The sequence below is a fragment of the Rhinopithecus roxellana genome, chromosome 18 (genome assembly GCF_007565055.1).
Source record: "Rhinopithecus roxellana isolate Shanxi Qingling chromosome 18, ASM756505v1, whole genome shotgun sequence".
Taxonomy (NCBI): Eukaryota; Metazoa; Chordata; class Mammalia; order Primates; family Cercopithecidae; genus Rhinopithecus; species Rhinopithecus roxellana.
In genome coordinates this window covers 58,398,571-58,408,860 of record NC_044566.1, presented here as the reverse complement: position 1 = coordinate 58,408,860, position 10,290 = coordinate 58,398,571, and the positions used below count along the sequence as shown (strand labels likewise).

Sequence of the window (10,290 nt, the reverse complement as noted above, 5' to 3'; positions counted from 1 at the left end):
CTGCAGGACTGTAGCCCCATCCAGGTGGCCCTGAAGGACAGTGATAAAGAAAAATTCTCCCAGCAGAGCTTTGAGAAGTGCATTTGGTTGTTTTCTGGAAAGAAATGTGGTCAAAATATGGATCTCCATCGTTTCATGGGCAGAGGTTAATTGTTTGGCTTTGTGGTTAGGGACTTAGAAGAAGAAGAATTAAAACACAGGTGAAAAGGAAGTCTAGGGAAGAGGTATGTGGATTGACCTCACCTAATGGGTACAGAATTTGAAGATATTCAGGTCTCACGTGAATACTCGCCAAAGGGCAAATAAGATCTTAATAATAAGGTGGACAAGATGACACATTTTGTGGACGTCAGTCAGCTTCTTTTCTTATCTTACCTTAAACTTACCCCAAAGTCTCATGAACAAAGTCGTCATAGCAGCCGAGATAGAAGTTGCACATAGACTCTGTAATGTGAACTTCTACTCACTGAGGGCAATCTGGCTCAACTGCTACCGAATATCCCACCTGCCAACAGCAGAAAGTAGTGATAAGCCCTTAATACAGCATTATTCTTCAGGGGGATCGTGTTGGCAGGTTGACACACTGAACTATTTTCGTCATGAAAGGGGCAACACTTTCTTCTCACTAGAATAAAATGCTTACTCTGCTGTCCCTAATCACAATGCATCTACCAAGGCCACTATGCTAACAACATTGCTTTTGACCAAAGAACTCATTTTCAACATAGCAACGGATTTATGCCTGTGGAATTTCCTGATTTTAACATCTCACATTAATATTACTCTGAAATATCCAATCTGATAGAAGGTGAAATCGTTTTTTAAAGATTCAGTTCTGGTACTAGCTGGATTTCAATATCTGGCAGGTCTTCCAGCCCACAATATATACTCTAATCGTCCTCTATTCCATGATTTAGTTTTTCTATGTTTAAGACTCACAGGTCTGAGGATCAAGCAGTGAAAATGGGAGTGGCTTCTCTTTCTATTAGCTCTAGTGATCTGCTAGAAAAATTTTTGTTTCCTACCCCTGTGACTTTGGGTATTGTTGATCCATGGGTTTTAGTTCCTAAGCAAGGAAACTTCCAACAAAGATATAGCAATGGATCTATTAAACTAGAAGTTGAGACTGCCACCTAACCGTTTTCTGAATTACTAAATTAAAAAATTGACAAAAAAAAATTACTGTAGTAGCTGGAGTGATTGATTCTAACGAAGGGGAAAGTTGTTTGCTACCATGCGATGGAGATAATGAAGAGTATGTCTGCAATGCAGGAGTTCCTCTGGCCTGTCTCTCAGTCCTCCTAGGTCCTGTAATAACATCATTGTATCCACACAAACACTTAAACACAAAGGTCATAGCAGCATTACTCATAGTAGCCAAAACGTGGAAACAACCTGCCTATATGTCCATCAACTGATGAATTAATGAATACAACGTGATATATTTTATATAGTTCATACCGAATGGAATAGTATTTAGGCATTAAAAAATGGGGTACATGCTATGGCATGGATAAACCTTAAAAATGTTAAGTTCAGTGAAAATAGCCAGACAAATAAGGCCACATATTGTATGACTCCAACTACATATGACTTCAGCCACATGAAATGCCAAGAACAGGCAAATCTATAGACATTGAAATCATATTAGTGGTTACCTAAAGTTGAGAGGCTTAAGGGTAAGTAGGGAAGTGACTACTAATAGTTACAGGTTTTTTTGGCAGGGGGTTGGGGCGTGATAAGTGTGTTCTAAAGCTCGTTGTGATTAGGGTTGCACAACCTTGCAAATATATTAAAAAGGCTTCAAATTTTACACTTTGAATGGGTGAATTGTATGATATGTGAAGAGTATCTCAATAAAGCTGTTACCAAAAATGAAAACTATAGCAATGCAGTGTAGGCAGGACTATTAATAGCTTAGGTCCTTTAAAATGAAAGGTTTGGGTCAATTATCAGGCAAGGGACCATGGCCAGCCAATGTGAGTGCTTTTAGGGCAAAGAGAAAATATGACTATTTTATTTTGTTGCTCAAATTGTTCCCGCTTTGGTGTTTGTGAATTTGTCATGCCCGTATTCTTGTTTTTTAAGCACTGCCTTACTTTCTGGCATTAGAAGATGCTCCAGGCTCATCTTGTATTTTCCCTGCTATTTTCATTTACTCTAATGATGGATTTAATTGGATTTATGTCTGCTACCTTGATTTTTGCTTTCTATTTTCTCATCTGTTTGTACCCTTTCTTATTTCCTTGCTTGCTTTTGGATTTAACAAGTATTTTCTGTTATTTCATTTTCTCTTCTATTAGCTCTTCAGTTATATCATTTGTCATTATGATTTTATAGGTTGCATTTGAAATTATAATACTTATGTTTGATTCATTACAGCCTATGTTAGATTAGTATTTTACCACTTCCCAAACAAAGAAGCCTAGAAAGCTGAACTTCTGTTACTCCTTCCCTCCCTTGTGCTATTTTTGTTATATTCTACTTTCATATATGTTATAAATCCCACAAGATATTATTATTGCTGTTGTTTTAAACAGTTCATTTCTATTTCTATTTGCTCACCTGAGTATTCTTTCAGGGGCACTTTAGTTTTTCTTGCAGTCTTATGCTTCTGATGGTAACATTTTTCTTCACCCTGGAAATCTTCTTTTATTTCTCATGTACACACCCCCTGGCAACAGGTTCTTTGATTGTTTATAGTCCTAAAAACATCATTATTTTGGTTCTAGTTTTGAAAGATACATTCACTTGGTATAGAACTCAAAGTTGACAGGCTTTTTGTTTTTGTTGTTGTTGTTTTTTAATTTCAGTGTTATAAAGATGTCATCCTAGTGCCTTCTAGCTTCCATTTTGTGTGTGTGTGTTCTTTGCTTCTCTCAAGAATTTTGTTGAGAAAGAATTGTTATAATAGTTTTGACACAGCTATTATAGTTGTTTACGTAGGACCCCAAATTCTCCACCATAGCTAGAAGTAGAACTCCTTTTTCTTCTTAGACTTTTGCATTGACCATAATATAAACAGTTTCTGTGATAGAGCATATTCTTGTCTAACTTTTGAATTTTAAAAAGAATGTATTTAAAGTGTTCCCCTTAAGTATGATGTTTACTGGTAAGTTTAAGTTCCTCTGTCAAGTTTAAGAAGGTTCCCTTCTATTATTATCTTTCAGAGATTTTTTTTTTAATAAAAAACATTTTTTTTATTTTTTTTATTTTTTTATTTTTTTATTTTTTTTATTTTTTATTTTTTATTATACTTTAAGTTCTAGGGTACATATGCATAATGTGCAGGTTTGTTACATATGCATATTTGTGCCATGTTGGTGTGCTGCACCCATCCACTCGTCAGCACCCATCAATTCATCATTTATATCATGTATAACTCCCAATGCAAAAAAAATATGGAACGCTTCACGAATTTGCGTGTCATCCTTGCGCAGGGGCCATGCTAATCTTCTCTGCATCGTTCCAATTTTAGTATATGTGCTGCCGAAGCGAGCACGAGATTTTTTAAAAGTAATAAATAGATGTTAAACTCTATTAAATGCCTTTTCAAAGTTTTTTGAGATAGTATGTGAGTTTTCTCTTTTATATTATTATTATAGTAAATATCAATTAATTTCCTGGATTTAAACAATCTTTGCATTTCTCAGATCAACCATGCTGATATATCTGCTTGATCATTATATATTCACTTTTATAGTTTATTTTTTGGTTTATATTTAGTTATCAATCTTTTTTTCACTACTTTACTTTCATAATTCTTGTATCCTTAGTTTTCACGCCACTTTTGTGGATAACAGATTAAAGCACAGTCGGAAAAATTGTTAACTCTATATTGTGGGCATTAAAAAATACCTTTTTGTTCTCAGACTTCTTAGAGGGCAAGCAGACCCTACTCCTCACAGCGACATCTGTAGGTTCTCATGATCTAGGACCTCCACATAGCAAGAAGTCTTCGACCTGATCTTCAGTAGAGGCTCACCTTCCCCTCTACTGCTGCACCCCACACTTTCTTCCCCTGGACATCACGGAGAAGTTGTGCTCAGACTCATCTCCATTTTCTTTTTTCATAGAAAACCTTCTCATGATTCAGAGAGTAGTCGGGAGGTGAAAATTTAGGCTACTATCTATCAACTCAGAATCCCCAATAAATCTTCATAGATTTATATTATCCCCCACATTAGTCCATTTTTGTGCTGCTGTAAAGAAATGGCTGATATAAAGAAATTGAAAGTATTTATAATCTAGAGATAATCAGTGTTATTCAATTGCAAGCATGCATATCTTTTTATGACCAGGTGTCAAGGAAATGTTTTTAGACAATAAGCAAGACTTCTTCCTGCCTGAGTGTTGAAGGACTGCATTTGGTCGGTCAGGCCACCAGGAATGGCAGTTGAGTTCGTGCAGGTTCAAGCAGTGAACATCACATCAGAACCACTTCTTGCCCACGATGACATAAAATGCTTTCCATTATGAGAATGTCTGGATTTCAGAGATGCTACAATCTGCAAAAGTGTGTGCCTTACATTTGAGAGAAAAGCCATCCTTTTTAATTGAAAAGTAGTAAGTAGGCTAATAGATAATTTGATTATTTCCATTTATATATTTTTATCAATTTATCCTATTTTCTATATGAGTATGTCTGAATTAATTTTGTCAAACATTGTAGTAGTAAAGCTTTCTGTTTTATATTTTTAGAATAATAATTTTTATAATAAATATTTACGCAATATAATGAAGATATTATTCTTAAAAGCAAAACAAAAAGCAAACAAAAAGTCTAATAGCAATAAGGTAAAAAGGAGTCTACTAAAATGTGAGCTGATTTTTTTCCCCTGAACTTAATGCTACTCTTGCACTTACAAAGAATGTGCATTACATTTTTGAACACAGAAAACTATTCCTACATCTCTATCAAAGTAGAGTCGCTATCATGCTTGACATTAGAAAGATCATTTACAGAGGTGGAAAGCCTGAGAATACGTGTGATAATTTAAGAAATTTGGGGAGGAAAAATAGATTGAGATATGAAAAAGCATTAAATAATAATGAAATTATACTAAAATACTGGAACACATAAGACATGAAGCTGAAAGATATAGATCAGTGAGGAGATTTGAAAAGCTGAGACAAAAATCTCAGTTTATTAAATGAACAACTGATTCCTGTGTAAAAGGGAATTCAGAAAACTGAAAACAGAAACAATTCTAATTAGTATTTTCAGAGAAACATCATAGTTATTAGTAGATTTTCCTCTACTTATTTATTATCCCCTGGCCTTCTAATTTTGAGAAGACAAATATTATCAACAACAAAAACAAATTATATTCTCTTCTCGTAACCCTCCCACTCTACATTTTTTGCCCTTTTTCCTTTCTTCGAAGTACTTACTTGTTCTCCCGCTGAGATTCTTATTTTTTCTCAAGCATATAATGTTATAAGGAGAATTTTGTGTTTAGAATTCTAAAATATGACTTACCCGGGGATCTTCGTTGAAGTTTAGTTTGGCAAATCCACTTTCGGCTCTCAAGTTTCCTCTCATTGATCCAAAGAATGTAGTTTTTCATCTTTACTGGGGGCCTATTTACACACTTATATAATGTATTAAACTTAAAAACATGGAGTAAATGCGTATTATGTGCCAAGCATACTGCTAAGGGCTTTATCTTTACTTCATAGGAGTAGGAAACAGAGACCTAGACAAATCAAGAAAACAAAAAGTAATAAAAACTAGCCCAGTGTGGCAGAAACTGTTCCTCACTGATATCCATGTACTCACTGATATTTTCTTCGTCTCCCTTGCATTTAGTTTAAGCCTATTGGCTGATGAAAAGTGACTAGTTCTGGCCAATGGTTACATGTCAAAGTGCCTTCCACCCATATGCCCTCTTTTCCCTCTCATTTGTCAGCTGGGTTGTGGGAGGACATCTTTGGAACCAGAAGGTGGAAACATCCTTGATCCCTGAGTCACTATGTGGAGGAGATCTTTCCTACCTGTGTTATACTGTGATGGCAGCAAGAAATACATTTTTACTGGGTTAAACCCTGAGATGTAGATGAGATAAATAATAAATTATAACCCAAACTAGCAGTTAATTTTGGTGCATTGGGAGTAGTGCACTTTCTATTACATAGCTAATACCTGTAGAGGGTACAGAGTTTGAACCTAGAACTCCTGGCTTCATTGCCGGTACTCTTAAAGAGCAGCTTCCTGCATCAGGTAAGAGAGGACAAAAAGAAGAGAGAGAGAGGGCACTGACTTGATGTGATGTGAAGAGAACCAGGCCCTCTCACCCTCCCTGGAATGGCAGTGAGAGGCAATGGTTCAGACAAACCTGGTTTGTTTCCCACTTAATACTGTGTTGTCATAGGCAAGTTATTTAAGTTTTCTGAGCCTTTCTTCTTACAAAATGAAGATAGTAAGCACAGTAAGTGGCAAAGGCACACAGTAGATAATTAAGTGGTCAAATATTCATTTAGTTACTTACCTCTATCCTTAATCGAATAAGAAGAAAAAATAGGGACTGTATGTATAAATGTAAAACCACCATGCTTAAGAGCAACACACTAATGTTTATTTTGTAGTAAATAAGAGAATAAGGGAAAATGCCATTGTATATGGAAATTAATATTAAAAAGCATTATTGAAAGAAATAGGAACATTATGTGTCTTTACTAGGAGCTGTCTAAAGCCTTGTAATATCTAGACAAATTTAGGTAATGTAATAAAGTGAATGCATCTCACATTGGAATAATTGAGAGTCATTATTTTCAAAAGCAATAGGGCAATCATCAAATGGAAAAAATTATTCAACTATTCTGCTGCTTTATTATAACATCAATATGGAATTTATGAAACATGGTCTATTTAGGTGGCATTGGAACATTTGAGAATGTGGCTGTCGGGGTGTAAGACATCTTAAGGGAGGCTTTTAAAAATTAGAATTCCAGAGAGTGTTCAAAATTGACATTAATTGTATGATTTCAACTTGTATTACCCTATGTTCATAATAAGAAGTGATGTGGAGTTCTGGAATGAATACAAAGGTGCTTCATCAAATCTCATTTTTATTTTCTAACTAATCACAGTGAGCCCAGAGCTATTTAGTTTCTTTACTTAAATACCTTCTGCTCCCTTGACCTTGTCTGCAGGTTTTCAAAGTGAGCCAAGTTGGTTTACAGAGGTGCTGTTGTGGAAAGCTTGGTCCACAGGCCTGTGTGGGCCTCTCACTAAGTTCTCACTGAGAACTCTTTTCCAGGACAAGAGCACCTAGCTTGCTTGGGTGATTTGATCCCAAATTGTTATTATGGTTTTGCTCAGTGATTCTGTCTATGTTATCTGGGTCAAACTCAGGAACTCTTGGATTGCCCTGTGTATGTGTATATGAGAACAATGGCATGCAAAATCTGAAATTTCACAAAACTGGAAAATCTAAGAGTTAGTTTTATTGGGCATGGGTGTTTTCTCCACATGCCCAACCTGTAGTCTATTGGGTTTGTGTTCATTGTTTGCACCCTCAAGTGGTGTAACTGCCACTTTCTCTATTCAAATGTCCTGGGTATCCTAGAAAGTGGCACCTTGGAATATATGGTTTTAATGATTGTTATCATTTTCAACATTTATTAGTGTCAGATTCATTTGTAATCTATGTGTAATAAAACAGGGTCAAAATGTGCACATTACAGATTGTGTGTGCAAAAAATGTAAATCTCTATTTTCCTAATCCAATTTCATCTTCTTTTGGATTCTCTAGTTCTGTTGCTAGCAGAAAAACAGACAACAAAAACTAAATTGATCGTTCGTGGTAAATTCTTCACTTTTAGGCAACAGTCTCTTTCTGTTTGTCCTCTCTACCTCTGCTGATGAGGCATCCATGGCTTGCGTACCTCACAGTCTATAGATGGCTAACAGTCTTTTTAAAAAATAAATATCCAATCAATTCAAAATTTGAACTCTCCAAAAGAGCTGTTCCTCTTCTCTCGAGTTGTTCCTTCTCATCCTGTTTTCCAAGATGCCACCCAGGTGGTAGGGGATACTTTTTGCTCTGAGAAACTGAATATACAAACTGACATTGGCCAGGCTGTATACAAAAATTAGAACTTCAATCAGCAGTCTGCAGCAACCTGCCCAGGAAACCAACTCCCTTACCTATAATAAACAGCCCAGGAGGCCAGCCTGCTATGTAAGTCAGACTTAAAGGGAAGCCAGACTGTTATCCTAAGTGACAATCCAAGAACCCAACAATAACTACTGTTACAATTGGCCAAAGACAACCAGGACTTGATTAACAACTGACAGCTTCCCTACTTTGTGTACCCAGTTCCAATTTAGGACTAGCCAAGGGAAAGCCAAATATATGCACCCTTAATCAATGCCATAGCATGCCTGGCTCTGGTCAGCCGGCCCACAGCTTTCCCATACCAACAGCCTCTAATTGAGGCATACCTGAAGCCTTCCTTTTTTTCCGCTACAAAGCTTTCCCAATCCTCTGCCTGACTTTGAGCGTCACCAAAACAGAAGTGATGGTGGCTGACTCCCTTGCTATAGCACTGTTTCATTGGTCTTTATTTCCACAGCTCACATAGCATTAGTGGGAAGCAACTAATCTACCTGTTGTCCTACTCTGCAGGCACCTATTGACCTCTGGCTGAGGCACAGTGGATGTCTCTGAGCATTGCTTTTGTCCTCTCTGCCTCTACTGATGAGGTATCCAAGGCTTGTATGCCTCACGGTCTATATCCACTTGATATGGTGGGGACCCCATGGTTCTCATGCAGACCTGCAGCAAAGTTGGCTTCACCTTGGCTCTTTTGGCATGCAGATCTTTGGAATTTTAGTGGGATATTCAATCCAGTCCCAGCCTAGGCTTGTGAGCTCCAAGTCTCTGCTAGAAGGTCATCTTATCCCTTGCCTCAGTGGCTCTTTGGCAGAACAGTTTGGACCTCAACTGTCAGCTACCTCCCCATAACCCCTGACAAGTGGGCCTGTGACATTTGTGCTAAGAGGCTGTAGAGGTGCTCTCCTGCCTTCCCCCCACCACACCACGACTTTATTCTGCCTTACCTGTCATGTCAGCTCTAGGGCAGCCTGCTAGCCGGTTTTGAAATAGGAAATGGTAACAGATCCCCTTTATTTCTGTTGCCCCTTTATACTATCTGGGCTTTTGTAGTGTCTTTCTGTTCCTTTCTGTTCCTTTCCCTTTATTCTCCTCCTTTCCCCTTCCCTCCTCTCTCCTTCCCTTTCTTTTTTTTTTCTTTTTCTTTTGCATTGCTCTCACTCTTAGAATCAAGTCCAAGGAGATTGAGATGCTACTTTCCTGAGACTCAGGATATCCTTCTCTCCCTTGCACAGTTGGTCAAATGAGATCGTACCCTGTATTCTATCCTCATTTTCTCCCTTGTGAATTTCTTACCTCTAGGTGGTTCATTTACTTCTCTTCCTTGGGGCAATCAACCTTATGATAAGAAGTGCATCTAGGGGATCACCAGCTCTACTCACCTTGACATGTAGAAAGTCCAGGAAAATTTATTTTTTTACAGCCTTCCATTTAGCGGGTCAGATGTGGAAGCTGAATCTTGTTCCTTATCACTCTTCATTGTCAAAGCTCACAACAACACTGTGGAAACTGCTTCATGGTTAACATACGCCACCAATAAAATCTATAAATATGTATTTGGGAAACAGTGTTACTATGACAATGTACTATTTGCCAGAGCAGTAATTATGGTAGCACAAATGTGTTAACGGTTGGTTAGAGAAATCACACCTGTTTCTAAGTGGGTTGCAGTTACTCCCTATCTTTTCTTTGCCAAAATCCATTGTTCAGAATACATGTTTTTTGCAGATGAGTTTACCATCAGCACTTTAATCATTTATTGTTTGCTGCGAGCATGTAAAAGGCAGAGGGAGTGAATTTTGTTAGGTTTTGTGTGATAGGAAGAAGTTGACTTTGGAAATGTAAAACAGGAGGCTTTTCCAAGCATAAGGTTTGTGTGGGAAAAGAGAAAAGGAGATAGAGATACAAAGTAAATAAAGAAACCAAGAGAAGTGACTGCAAGTGAAAAGTCACAGAAAAGGAAACCACTGTGTAATTGGGAGGACAAAAAGAAGGAGGTAGGAGGTAGTATGAAGGAGTGGTATTAAATAAGAAAAGGCAAAGAGGGATGACAAAGTAGAATAGGACAGAGAGAGATGATCCTGCGAGATTCATTCACTTAGTCATTAGATGAATGTTATGAATTAGAAAATGTTGAGAGGTTAATAACCTTAGAGAGAGAAACCAAGAC

At 37.2% G+C, this 10,290-nt stretch overlaps 1 non-coding gene across 1 annotated transcript; it reads right to left on the bottom strand.

Moving 5' to 3' along the window:
* Positions 1-3,395: 3,395 nt before the first annotated feature.
* On the bottom strand, positions 3,396-3,502 carry LOC115894681. The gene has a single exon (XR_004054812.1). It is a non-coding gene; the product is annotated as a U6 spliceosomal RNA (small nuclear RNA).
* Positions 3,503-10,290: the final 6,788 nt, after the last annotated feature.